Raw genomic sequence first — 12633 nt, forward strand, 5'->3', positions numbered from 1 at the left:
CAGTCTAAAGATCTGCAGATTAGGCAGATTGGTCATGCTAAATTCTGGCTTAGTGCCATGGGATGCGCAGGTTAGGTTACGGGGATAGGGCGGGATGGGCTGGGGGTAGGGCCTAGGTAGAGTGCTCTTTCGAAGGGTCGGTGCAGATTCGATAGGCTGAGTGGCCCCCTTCTGCACGGTAGGGATACTATAAACCAGGACCACATTTGTTAAAATATGTTCAAATCTCTCAGCGGATGGGTTTTCCAACATTAACAATCTTGTCAGAGAACATTAACAGGCAGAAGCAGAAATTAAAACGCACCATGAAGTGGTCATCTGCATGAACAAAGGTTTGCAGTTTCAAAGTTGAAAGATGACAGCAACAGATTCCTAACATTGTTGCGAAGAAAGCATCTGAAGCCAATATGTGGATCCAATAAAATCAAAGCACATGTTCATTTCAGTGTATTGGAGGTTCCTGCACACATATTGCTCCAGTCAAGCCAAAGCTATTACTATTGGGTAAAGACTCAGACATTAGACAGAGCAAGGCATTTGCCGATAGTGTTTTTTTTCTCTCCAAGGAGTAACAGAATGTGTGAAAGTTAGGTGTACAAATGCCACTTCCACCTTTTATCTCTCGTTGACGCAGCTATTCCTCCAAAGTTTCAGCAGGTGAGCTGGAGAACTCCGTGAAAATTCACTTGAGATTTCTCCAGCCTTTATTTATAATTGGAAACCCTGGCACTAGGGATTGTAACCTTTGGAATGTTTTCTGCACTGTTCCACCACTTGTTGCTCAGTCACCAGAACTGGATATGGTATTCAGGCAGCAGTCTGACCACAGCACGGTGAGCTTGAGAACAATTTCTGCTGACTTAAACCCTTTGGCTTGCACTATTTCTTTCCACATTGTTTGGTCTTTTTGATTGCTGACCTTGCATTGCTTAGACAGGTGGTCCATTTGGATTACTAAGCAGTTTGTTCCCTTTGTGAATGGGGCATCATGATCATGAAATAGAGAGTCCCTGACCGATACCCCACAAAAAAGTCCATTCTGCTCATCCTGACTATGCTAGCACTCTGCAAGAGATGTTCATTTAGTCTCATTCCAATGCTCGTTTCCCAAAGGCCAGAAAATTTTCAACTGTTAATCCAATTTGCCTTTAATTGAAATCCTTGCATTTTAAGTATATAACTGCGATTGTTGTGGCTGAGGTTTGATTGAGTGGCTGAAGTGGCTAATTAGTGGGTATTAAGGTGATGGTAACAGAAAACTGCTGCAATTCCACATTCACATATATCAAAAGGACTGTACAGACCATTCCTCTGTGACAAGTCCAAGTTGGCAATATTCCGAATTCCCCTTTGTGGGGATTGGGCGACTATGTTCTCTCATCTCTTCCGTCCACATTTTTCCCATGAATCATAGAGGTGGGACTAATAGATCCTAACACTGTTCCAGCATCCTATGTGTATCAGTAGCGAAAATTCCCGGTCTACAGTCTTCCCTCTCTGTAAAGATAGTGTAACTATAAAATGTTATTCTGGTATAATTTACAACATCTCTTTCATTTTGAATGGGTCCTTTGGTTTCTCATAGTCGCGGGCCATATGTGATGCAATATCTCTTGTCGATACTCAGTGTTACTATTTAATATTAATATGAGATGCTGCTCTAATGCCACTGATTTGGGGTGATGTAGAATAGCCCAATTCGGAAACTGCAGCTCACAGAAACCATGAGACTGAATTTCACCCTCTTCCCTCCCCACCCCAACTATCCCCCATCTCCTCCCCACATTGCAGGAATCAGTTGGCAGCTGATGGACTCAAAATCCCCCACCCAGTGATAACGCACTGCTGGCATGCTAATCAGGCTGAAAGTGGTACTTCCACCACTCAGTTGGGGTAATGGGGACGTAGTGGTATTGTCACTGGACCAGTAATCCAGAGATAAAAGCAAATTATTGCGGATGCTGGAATCTGAAATGAAAGAGAAAATGCTGGAAAATCTCAGCAGGTCTGGCAGCATCTGTAGGGAGAGAAAAGAGCTAACGTTTCGAGTCCGATGACTCTTTGTCAAAGCGTCATCGGACTCGAAAGGTGAGCTCTTTTCTCTCCCTACAGATGCTGCCAGACCTGCTGAGATTTTCCAGCAATTTCTCTTTCGTAGTAATCCAGAGACGCAGGGTAATGCTCTGGAGACCTGGGTTCGAATCCCATCGCAGCAGATAGTGAAATCTGAATTCAATAACAATCTGGAATTAAACGTCGAATGATGACCATGATACTATTATCATAAAAACCCATCTGAGTCATGTTGCTCTATAATTTTTTTTTTGTAAAATATTTTTGTTCTCCATTTTCACATTTCCTTCAGAATTTACACCCCACCAACAAGCAGTAAACGTTAACAAATACAAAGTCAATCCCCATATCAACAACAACGATCCCATCCTCCCACCACCCCAAACAACCCCCCACCTGACAATATAAGCATCAAATAAAACAAACCCTCCCAAGGTGGGAAAAACAAAGGGAAAAAAATAAAAAGGAATCAGGAATCGCCTATGGTCACCATTGACCTATAGAGTCCACCCCCCTCCCCCTAATATTCAATGCCATCCAATCCCCAAAAGAGTACTGTAAATGACACCCATGAATTGTAAACCCCCCCCCCCCCCCCGACCGCTGTTCCTTCCCTCCAACTTTCCACCCCGGCTAGACTCATCGGAACCTGCTCTGCCAGGCTCCGATGGCCGCAGCCCCTCCCCCCACCTCACTCCCGTTCACTGGCCGGCTTAAACCGGCCAGCGTGGAGGCTCCCATCCGGGTCTCTTTCCCCCTTGCCCGGTCCCAGGAAAACCAAGAAATCCCATTTAGCACACAAACCCCACAGACACACCCAAGCCCCAAAGAACCATCATTGCAAGTGAAAGTCCCATCTCTTCCCTTGTCCAAATATATACAATGTTGGCTCATTTAGCACATACACCAGCACGCAGTGAAAAAATACAGTTACATGAGGCTACATCGGTACATGACCATTTCTCAATTCAGCCACAATCCTTCTGCCTTCGCAAACTCCTCCGCCGCTTCCGCCGTCCCAAAATAAAAGTCCTTGGATTTGTAGGTCACCCTCAACTTAGCTGGGTATACTATGCCACACCGCACCTTACTGATGTACAGTGCCTTCTTCACCCGGCTGAAGGCAGCCCGCCTCCTCGCCAGCTCCACCGCAAAGTCCTGATATATGCATATACCAGCTCCAGCCCACTGCACCACCCGCTTCTGCTTTGCCCAGCACAGGACCTTCTCCTTCGTACTGTACCTACAAAAACAGAGTCACTACTCTTGGCAGCTCACTCTCCTTTGGTATAGGCCTCCAAGACCGATGAGCCTGATCCAGTTCATATTGGGAGGGATCATCCCCCTCCCCCATGAGCTTCGCCAACACCGTGGCAAAATACTCAGTCGGCCTCGGGCCTTCCACTCCTTCGGGTAGACCCTCAATCCTCAGATTCTGTCGCCTGGATCTGTTTTCCAAGTCATCCATTTTGGCTTGCAGACCCTTGTTGATCTCTATCACCTTCCACATCTCCTTCGCCATTGAGGTAAGTTGATCACTGTGCTGCAATAATATCTCTTCCACTTCCTTCAGTGCCTCACCTTGCTCACGCACCTAAGCCACTGCTCTCAATACCGCCGCCCTCACTGGGGCAATCGCCCCCTCCACCAGCACTTTCAATACCGCCCCCATCTCCTTCCTCATCACCTCCATGCACTTTGTGAACTGCCTTTCGAGTTCCACGGCCATCACCTTAGTAATTTCTTCAGCCGTGGGCAATGCGGCCTCCCCTGTTGCCCCAGCCTCCACTTTTCTTGCCGTTCCCGCGGTGACCTTTCCACTCCCCGACGGACTTTCAGCCGCTTTTTTCACAGCCGTTTTTTAACTTATTTTCGACATTTCCCTTCACTGTGCCTTCTCCCTGCTTTTGCCGTCTCCGTTGCTCCTGGGACCGGGCGTTAAACCCCGAAAATGCCGTTCCCGAATGGGAGCACTCCAATGTGCGGCTGCCTCCCGCCCGCCGTCACCGGAAGTCCATGTTGCTCTATAATAATGTTAGTGAGGGACTTCCGGTTGCGGCGATGCACTGCTAAGCCGCACGTTTCGGCAGCTCCCGTTCTAACGGACTTTTGGGCTCTTTTCGAGAGCCCCAACGGAATTTTTTTTAGACCAAGCCCAGTGTGGGGTGACGAAGGAAGATCCCCCCCCCCCGTGTGTGTATGGAAAGGACCATTAGTAGTGGCCAGATTGCGAAGGATCCTTTGGAGCAGCGGCAGAGAAGAGAAGGGAGAAGCAAGATGGCGGCGGATGGAGCCCAGACGGCATGGGGCCCAGACCAGCAGGAATTCCTCCAACGATGTGTGGAGGAACTAAAGAAAGAGGTGCTGGCGCCGATGTTATTGGCAATCGAGGGACTGAAGGAAACACAAAAGGTCCAGGCGTTAGAGCTCCGTGGAGTGAAGGCAAAGGCAGCCGAGAATGAGGATGAGATACAGGGCCTGGTGGTAAAAACGGAGACGCATGAGGCGCTACATAAGAGGTGCATCGAGAGGCTGGAAGCCCTGGAGAACAGCTCGAGGAGGAAGAACCTATGGATTCTAGGTCTCCCCGAAGGAGCAGAGGGAGCTGATGTTGGGGCTTATGTGAGCACGATGCTCCACACACTAATGGGAGCTGAGGCCTCAACGGGCCCCCTGGAGGTGGAAGGAGCGCACCGGGTCCTTGTGAGAAGACCAAAGGCGGGTGAAATACCAAGGGCGATAGTGGTGAGATTCCACCGCTTCATGGACAGAGAGGCGGTCCTGAGCTGGGCCAAGAAGGTACGGAGTAGCAAGTGGAAGAATGCGGTAATATGAGTGTATCAGGACTGGAGCGCGGAGGTGGCGAGAAGGAGGGCGAGCTTTAATCGGGCCAAGGCGGTGCTTCACAGGAAGAAAATAAAATTTGGGATGCTGCAGCCGGCGCGATTGTGGGTCATGCATCAGGGCAAGCACTACTACTTCGAAACGGCAGATGAGGCATGGACCTTCATTCAAGAAGAGAAACTGGACTAGATCTGAGAGTTTGATGTTGGGGGGGAAGCAATGAGGTGGTGGCACAGGAATGCTAAGTGGGGAAAGGGGAGTCTTATTATACAGCAATGTTGGATGGGGAATTTCTCTCCCTCTGATGGGGGGACACGAAGAAACGGTGTGGAAAAAGGGACAGAGAGGGGGCGGGGGAGTGAGGGAACTGCGCCACAGGGGGCGGGGCCGATAGGAAAGCACAGGGTTTTCCCACACTATGGAGATGATGGCGGGAAGATAGGCGCAGGAAGGAAGAGAGCCCCACACGCAGGGAGGTCAAAGAGAGAACGGGGGAAGCCGGGGTCAGCTAGAGTTAGCTGACTTTCGGAAGCATTATGGGGGGAGTAACCATGCTAGATGGGGATCTAGCGGGGGTGGGGGTGGGGGTTGCTGCTGCTGAGTGCAAGGAGGAGCTGGCAAGAGAAGAGGTGGTCGGGACGGGAAGGCGCCTTCTGGGGGACAGATGGGTGCGCGGGACCTGGTCGCGGAGATGGCCCAGAAAGGGCGATGGCTAGTCGGGGGGGGGGGAGCGGCACCCAAATCCGGCTGATCACGTGGAATGTGAGAGGCCTAAATGGGTCGATTACGAGGGCCCGGGTGTTCGAGCACGTAGTCATGCTCCAGGCGACGCACCTGAAGGTGACGGATCAGGTTAGATTAAGAAAAGGATGGGTGGGACAGGTATTCCATTCAGGGTTGAACGCGAAAAACAGGGGGGTGGCGATACTGGCGGGCAAATGGGTATCGTTCGAGGCTAAGAACATAGTGGTGGATAACGGGGGCAGGTATGTGATGGTGAGTGGTAGATTGCAGGGGGAGGCGGTCGTGCTGGTGAATGTATATGCCCCGAACTGGGATGACGCGGGATTCATGAAGCGGATGCTGGGACGTATCCCGGACCTGGAGGTGGGAAGCTTGGTAATGCGGGTGGGGACCTCAACACTGTGCTGGATCCAGGGCTAGACCGGTCTAGATCCAGGACCGGGAGAAGGCCGGCAGCGGCCAAGGTGCTTAGGGGATTTATGGAACAAATGGGGGGAGTGGATAGTTGGAGATTTGCCAGGCCGTTGGCTAAAGAGTTTTCCTTTTACTCCCACGTCCACAAGGTATATTCCCGAATAGACTTCTTTGTTATGAGTAGGGCACTGATCTCGAAGGTGGCAGGAACGGAGTATTCGGCCATAGCCGTTTCAGACCACGCCCCGCATTGGGTGGATCTGGAACTAGGAGAGGAGAGGGAGCAGCGCCCACTCTGGCGACTGGATGTGGGACTACTGGCGGATGAGGGGGTCTGTGGAAGGGTGCGGGGGTGTATTGAGAGATACCTGGAGGTCAATGACGATGGTGAGGTTCAGGTGGGGGTAGTATGGGAAGCGCTGAAGGCGGTGGTCAGGGGAGAGCTGATCTCCATTAGGGCTTACAAGGAGAAAAAAAGAGGGCAAAGAAAGGGAGAGATTAGTGGGGGAGATTATGAGGGTGGACAAAAGATATGTGGAGGCCCCAGACGAAGGACTATATAGAGAAAGGCGAAGACTTAATTTGGAGTTTGACCTGCTGACCACAGGAAAGGCGGAGGCACAGTGGACGAAGGCACAGGGGATGCGATATGAGTATGGGGAGAGGGCGAGCCGGCTGCTGGCCCACCAACTTCGTAGGAGGATAGCAGCGAGAGAGATTGGGGGAGTTAGGGACGAAACGGGAACTATGGAGCAGAGAGCAGGGAAGGTAAATGAGGTGTTCAAGACCTTTTATGAGAGGCTATATAAGTCCCAAGCCCCGGGGGGGGAAAAGAGAGAATGCTACATTCTATAAGCTGTATAGAACCTTAGTTAGGCCACACTTGGAGTATAGTGTTCAATTCTGGTCGCCACACTACCAGAAGGATGTGGAGGCTTTAGAGAGGGTGCAGAAGAGATTTACCAGAATGTTGCCTGGTATGGAGGGCATTAGCTATGAGGAGAGGTTGAATAAACTCGGTTTGTTCTCACTGGAACGAAGGAGGTTGAGGGGCGACCTGATAGAGGTATACAAAATTATGAGGGGCATAGACAGAGTGGATAGTCAGAGGCTTTTCCCCAGGGTAGAGGGGTCAATTACTAGGGGGCATAGGTTTAAGGTGAGAGGGGCAAGGTTTAGAGTAGATGTACGAGGCAAGTTTTTTACGCAGAGGGTAGTGGGTGCCTGGAACTCACTACCGGAGGAGGTAGTGGAAGCAGGGACGATAGGGACATTTAAGGGGCATCTTGACAAATATATGAATAGGATGGGAATAGAGGGATACGGACCCAGGAAGTGTAGAAGATTGTAGTTTAGTCCGGCAGTATGGTCGGCACGGGCTTGGAGGGCCGAAGGGCCTGTTCCTGTGCTGTACATTTCTTTGTTCTTTGTTCTTTGTTCTACATTTTCTGGACCAACTAAGGTTCCCGAGGGTGGAGGAGCAGGAGGTGGCAGGTCTGGGGGCGCCAATCGAGGTGACTAAGGGACTGGGGAACATGCAGGCAGGGAAGGCCCCGGGACCAGACGGGTTTCCGGTGGAATTCTACAGGAAATATGTGGACTTGTTGGCCCCGCTGCTGGCGAGAACCTTTAACGAGGCCAGGGAAGGGGGTTACTACCCCCGACAATGTCGGAGGCGACGATATCATTAATTCTGAAGCGGGATAAAGACCCGCTGCAATGCGGGTCATACAGGCCTATCTCACTCCTAAATGTAGACGCCAAACTGCTGGCAAAAGTGCTGGCGACAAGGATAGAGGATTGCGTCCCGGGGGTGGTGCATGAAGACCAGTCAGGGTTTGTAAAGGGGAGACAACTGAATGTTAACGTTTGACGGCTGCTGGGGGTGATGATGACGCCCCCACCGGAGGGGGAGGCAGAGATAGTGGCGGCGATGGATGCGGAGATGGCATTCGATACGGTGGAGTGGGACTATTTGTGGGAGGTGCTGAGGAGGTTTGGGTTCGGAGAGGGGTTTGTTAGATGGGTCAGACTCCTATATGGGGCCCCAGTGGCAAGTGTAGTCACAAACCGGCAAAGATCGGGGTATTTCCGTCTACACAGGGGAACAAGACAGGGGTGTCCCCTGTCCCCGTTACTGTTCGCGTTGGCAATTGAACCACTGGCCATAGCGTTGAGGGACTCTAAGAAGTGGAGGGGGGTGGTTAGAGGGGGAGAGGAGCATCGAGTGTCGCTCTACGCTGATGACTTACTGCTATACGTTGCGGACCCTGTAGAGGGGATGCCAGAGGTTATGCAGATACTGAGGGAGTTTGGAGATTTCTCGGGATACAGGCTAAATATGGGGAAGAGCGAGCTTTTTGTAAAACACCCCGGGGACCAGGGAAGAGGAATAGACGCTCTGCCGTTAAGGAGAGTGGAAAGGAGCTTCCGATATCTGGGGATCCAGGTAGCCAGGAACTGGGGAACTCTACACAGACTTAATCTGACGCGACTGGTGGAGCAGATGGAGGAGGACTTCAAGAGGTGGGATATGTTGCCGCTCTCATTGGCGGGCAGAGTGCAGGCGGTAAAAATGATGGTCCTCCCGAGGTTTCTTTTCGTGTTTCAGTGTCTCCCCATTCTGATCACAAAGGCCTTTTTAAAAAAAATAGACAGGAGCATTATGAGCTTTGTGTGGGCAGGGAAGACCTCGAGGGTAAAGAGGGGGTTCCTGCAGCGCAGTAGGGATAGAGGGGGACTGGCGCTGCCGAGCCTGAATGACTACTACTGGGCCGCCAATGTGGCGATGGTTTGTAAGTGGATGAGGGAGGGAGAGGGGGCGGCGTGGAAGAGGCTGAAGATGGCGTCCTGTAAAGGAACGAGCCTAAAGGCGCTGGTGACGGCGCCACTGCCGTTCTCCCCGAAAAGGTATACCACAAACCCAGTGGTGGTGGAAACCTTGTGGATCTGGGGGCAGTGGAGGCGACACAGGGGGGGTGACGGGTGCCTCGGTGTGGTCCCCGATTAGGAATAACCACAGGTTTGTCCCAGGAAGGATGGACGGGGGGTTCCAGAGATGGCAACGAGTAGGAATTAGGAAACTGAGGGACCTGTTTATAGGCGGGACGTTTGCAAGCCTGGGAGCGCTGGAGGAAAAATATGAGTTGCCCCCGGGGAATATCTTCAGATATATGCAAGTGAGGGCATTTACGAGGCAACAGGTGAGGGAATTTCCACTGCTCCCGACACAGGGGATCCAAGATAGAGTGATTTCCGGGGTATGGGTCGGGGAGGGCAAAGTGTCTGAAATATATCAGGAGATGAGAGACGAGGGGGAGGCGATGGTAGAGGAGCTGAAGGGAAAATGGGAAGAAGAGCTGGGGGAGGAGATTGAGGAGGGGCTATGGGCTGATGCCCTAAGCAGGGTAAATTCCTCGTCTTCGTGTGCCAGGCTTAGCCTGATTCAATTTAAGGTTCTACACAGAGCACATATGACGGGAGCGAGGCTGAGCAGGTTCTTCGGAATGGAGGACAGGTGTGGGAGGTGCTCTGGAAGCCGGGCGAATCACACACACATGTTCTGGTCGTGTCCGGCATTGGATGAGTACGGGGGGGGCATGGCAAGGGTGATGTCAAAGGTGGTGAAGGGCCGGGTCAAGCCAGGCTGGGGGTTAGCGATATTTGGGGTGGCGGAAGAGCTGGGAGTGCAGGAGGCGAAAGAGGCCGATATTCTGGCCTTTGCGTCCCTAGTAGCCCGGCATAGGATTTTACTCATGTGGAAGGAAGCAAAACCCCCCGGCGTGGAGGCCTGGATAAACGACATGGCAGGGTTCATAAAGCTGGAACGAATGAAATTTGCGTTGAGAGGTTCAGCTCAGGGGTTCTCCAGGCGGTGGCAACCGTTCCTTGACTACCTCGCGGAATGTTAAGAGTAGATAGAGTGACAGCAGCAGCAACCCGGGGGGTGGGGGGGGGGGCGGAGGGAAAGGGGGGGGAGCACTATTTTTTGTTTTCTTGTTAGTTCACTATATTATTTAAATAATGTTATTTACTAGTTATTGTATTATTTTTATGTTGACTTGTAAAAACGAAAAAATTTTGTTTGAAAAATTTAATAAAATATATTTAAAAAAAAATAAATAATGTTAGTGAACCACAAGCCTTCCCTTATATCGATCAAATGACCACACAACCAGTTAGTTAGTTCAAAAGATGGTTTATTTACATACACAAGAGTTATTTCGACACACAATATCTACTACAAGTTAAACTACACCTATCAGCTACAATAACCAAGACTTAACTTTAGGGCACTGTGCAAATGGATAAGGCCTTTATCTGGATTTCACTCGGCTGGTTCGAAGAAAGTGGCTCTGTCTCTGCTAGGCTCATCCGTCAGGTAGTGATCGTTGTTCTTGAACTTAGCTGGCTGTTCCTGCTACGATTGGGTTGGCACAGGCCGGATCCAAAAGAGACAGAATGCATGGCTGTGCTCTCTTTTATCCCTCTGGGATTTCGCGCTCTTTGGGGCGGCCCTTAACCTTGGACCCAATAGTTCGACAGGGCTCTGATCACTGTCTTCGATTTTGGCCAATAAAGGAGCGGGTGCCTTGGTAGCTGAGCGGGTCCTTAGCGGTCATTGACCTTGGCAGTTGTGCTTTCTGAGTAAAGGGAGTGGCGCCGCAGTCTGTGGCTGTACCGGTTGTTTGATTGGGGCGGGGGGGGGGGGGGGGGGGGGGAAGAATGCTAGGATCACAAAGAAGGTCTTACTAAAAACAAAATCAAGGGGGGGGCTAGCCCTCCCAAACCTACAATTCTACCACTGGGCGGCGACGGCCGAGCGAATAAGGGCATCGATCAAGGAGCCAGAAGCCAAGTTGGTGCGCGCGGAAGAGGCCTCCTGTAAGGGGAGCTCCCTCCGGGCCTCGCCACGGTGGCACTCCTATCCCCACCCAAAAAACACTCCAGATAGCCACCCTCCAGTCCTGGAAACAGCTACGGCAGCAATTTGGCCTGACCAAAATGTCAGACAAAGCTCCCATCTGTAACAACCATAGGTTCACACCAGCACTGACCGACGCCACCTTCAAAAGGTGGGTGCAGGACGAGGGCACACTGACAGTCAGAGACCTATACACTGACGGCAGGGTTGCGACACTGGACGAACTGATGGAGAAATTCCAGCTGACCAGGGGGAACGAGCTAAGGTACCTGCAGCTCAGAAACTTCCTACGAAAGGAGACAAGGACTTACCCACAACCGCCACGACAGACATTACTGGAAGAGTTACTGGACGGCAGCATATTAGAGAGAGGAACCTGCAGCAACATGTACGACCGACTGGTAGAAGGGGCCGACACCATACTGGACGCAACAAGAAGGAAATGGGAGGAGGACCTGGGGATCGAGATAGGGTGGGGACTCTGGAGCGAAGCACTGCATAGGGTCAACTCCACCTCCACCTGTGCAAGGCTCAGCCTGACGCAACTAAAAGTGGTATATAGAGCCCACTTAACAAGAACCCGTATGAGTTGGTTCTTCCCGGAGGTGGAGGATAGATGTGAACGGCGCCAAAGAGGCCCGGCAACCACGCCCACATGTTCTGGTCTTGCCCCAGACTTGTGGAGTACTGGACAGCCTTCTTCGAGGCAATGTCCAAGGTGGTGGGGGTGAGGGTGGAGCCATGCCCGAAAGTGGCGGTCTTCAGGGTTTCAGACCAACCAGATCTATTCCTGGGGAGGAGGGCGGACGCCCTTGCCTTTGCCTCCCTGATCGCCCGCCGTCGAATCCTGTTCAGCTGGCGGTCAGCAGCACCACCCAAAGCTGCAGACAGACTGTCCGACCACTCGGAATCCCTCCAAATGGAGAAAATTAAATTCACAATCCGAGGGTCAGACGACGGCTTCCACAGAACGTGGGAGCCATTCACCCGATTGTTCCGGGACTTGTTTGTGGCCAACAAACAAGGAGAAGAATAGCCAGGTAGCCAGGAACCAGGGGAAAGCAGCCAAAACATGAGAGGGTGAGATAGGACGGGAGAGGGGGAGGGACAACTCGTTCTAAGAGAACGGAAAGGCGAACCGCAGGGGGGTGGGGGGGGGGAAGGGGGGGAGGCGGGAAGGAAAGATGAACCGCAGGGGGGGGGGGGGAGGAGGGAAGAGACAGGGAAAAATAGAGGAAAGCCAGGGAGATGGGGGGGGGGGGGGGGGGGGTGCAGGGAAACGTTAACCAACCTGACATACACAGGAACGGAGAAAAAGGAGAATATAGGCGGAGGATGGGAGGGCCGGATGAAGCGGCAGCGTGCACGAGAAGACAACGGCGGCGAAATCCGACCGGGAGAAGCGAGGGGAATCACCGGCACCAGACCCACTCGAGGATTGCCCTCCGGAAGTGCCTCGCTGGCACAAACGGATGCCTATTTACATGTATATAGACATATCATATCCTGTGTACATAACGGCGCAATATACTCTGTACAAAGAGTATTTAAAATAAATAAATAAATAAAATAAAATAAAATGCAAACGAGCGGGGGTTTCGATTAGGTTTGGTTACCTGTGTTTTGGATACACA

The 12633-nt window shown here is 51.7% G+C and overlaps 1 long non-coding RNA gene across 1 annotated transcript in view; it reads left to right on the forward strand.

The window, feature by feature from the left end:
• Window positions 1–480: 480 nt before the first annotated feature.
• The window catches only part of LOC140391454 (uncharacterized), a 90666-nt gene continuing 78513 nt past the window's right edge, over window positions 481–12633 (forward strand). The window contains exon 1 of the long non-coding RNA XR_011935078.1: window positions 481–833. This is a non-coding gene — a long non-coding RNA (uncharacterized lncRNA). The remainder of the gene's footprint in view (window positions 834–12633) is intronic.

This window comes from Scyliorhinus torazame, chromosome 15 (genome assembly GCF_047496885.1).
Source record: "Scyliorhinus torazame isolate Kashiwa2021f chromosome 15, sScyTor2.1, whole genome shotgun sequence".
Lineage (NCBI taxonomy): Eukaryota > Metazoa > Chordata > Chondrichthyes > Carcharhiniformes > Scyliorhinidae > Scyliorhinus > Scyliorhinus torazame.